This window comes from Beta vulgaris, chromosome 6 (genome assembly GCF_026745355.1).
Source record: "Beta vulgaris subsp. vulgaris cultivar EL10 chromosome 6, EL10.2, whole genome shotgun sequence".
Taxonomy (NCBI): Eukaryota; Viridiplantae; Streptophyta; class Magnoliopsida; order Caryophyllales; family Amaranthaceae; genus Beta; species Beta vulgaris.
Genome location: NC_079207.1, coordinates 52,396,810 through 52,398,358, shown reverse-complemented (window position 1 = coordinate 52,398,358; position 1,549 = coordinate 52,396,810).

Below are 1,549 nucleotides of genomic sequence, written 5' to 3'. Positions count from 1 at the left end.
TGTTTACTTTAGAGGAACTGTTTTTGGAGGAAGCTCAGAATTTTCAAAGTCACAATTCAGTAAATTATTGAAACAGGCATGTATAGATCATCTAGGCTTTTCAGTTGACATTATCGATGAAATAAGTTACTTATATTGTGATATTCTAATGGAATTTAAAGTTGAAGGTATTCAATGATGTCATAATGTTGAGATTTTGGATTTAGATGTAATCTGTGTGTATTTTTCATTTAGTCGTTTCGTGTGCTGATTTTGGATTTAGGTCACTAGTCATATGTCATCAATCCCAGACATTTTTATTCATGATGGAAGGAGGGGACTGATTATGGAATACTCACCCAAATAAAAGAATCAATATGCCCAAATCACAGATTAGTTCAGTGCATCAAAACTCAATTATGTGTTTTTGAAAATTAACAATCCATCAGTTATTTTTCTTTTACAGGTCCAGTTGACAACAGTAGTGATCTTGTAATCAGTGCTCAAGCTCTAATTAGCCTGTTTTTCCCCAAGATCACTCCTCTCTTAACTTTTAAAAGTGTAAGCTGTTAGCCTTTCTTCAATCAACTCAAACAAGGAATTATGTTTTGCTTCTTTGATTTCTTTCTTCTTTTTGTCATTGTATTGAAACAAAGTCTAATGTTAGCCTCCCTGCCACCTGCGACTCCCCACCCCCTCACTGCCCTGCCACTGCACACACTCACTTCCCCCCTCCGTGCACTGCCATTTCCCCCTCCCTGCACTACCACTCCCCCCTGCACTGCCTCCCTTCCTGCACCCCTCCCTCACTGCACACACCTCCTCCATGCCCTGCACTCCCTACACTCACTGCACACACACCCTCATTGCCTTGCACTCCCCACACTCACTGTACACACCCCCTCCCTGTCCTGCACTCCCCACACTCACGGCACACACTCACTACCCAACCTCCCTGCCAGAACCATGAACGAGATAAAAACCCTAGTTTTATCATATCATGTCTTAAGACATCATTGCAAAAATTAGAAATCAGTGAATCTTATTAAAAATTTAACATTTTTAAAGTACACATTGTAGCTCTAGCTTCCTAAAATTTTCAATGCCAGAACCATAATCATAAAAACTTAGATTTAAAAATCTCCAGTAAATAACAAACGAATTCCACAGACCATAGACTCTAACAAAAATAAAAACAGAAGTAATGTTGGAGAAAATTCAATCAAGTAACCATGTGAAGAATAAATAAAGAAATAAAATTGCCCAAAAGAAATCTACTTCACCTGTGCGCTTTCGCAGTACGTCGACAATGGTGCTTTGGCAAAACAATCTATCAGTGAACAACGAATTTGAACATCTCTGGACCTTCCAATGAGAGAATAATTAAGGCGTATTTATAACTAACCTGGACACAAGATAGATGCTCTATCTTTCCTGTAATTTAAACGTTGGACAGCTGGGCTAGAAAAAGTAAATTTGTTAGTATATCATTGTTGGTAATTATCTAATACCAAGGAAGATACTACTACCACGCATATCTGATCTAGTACTCCATATATCAGGAAAGGTC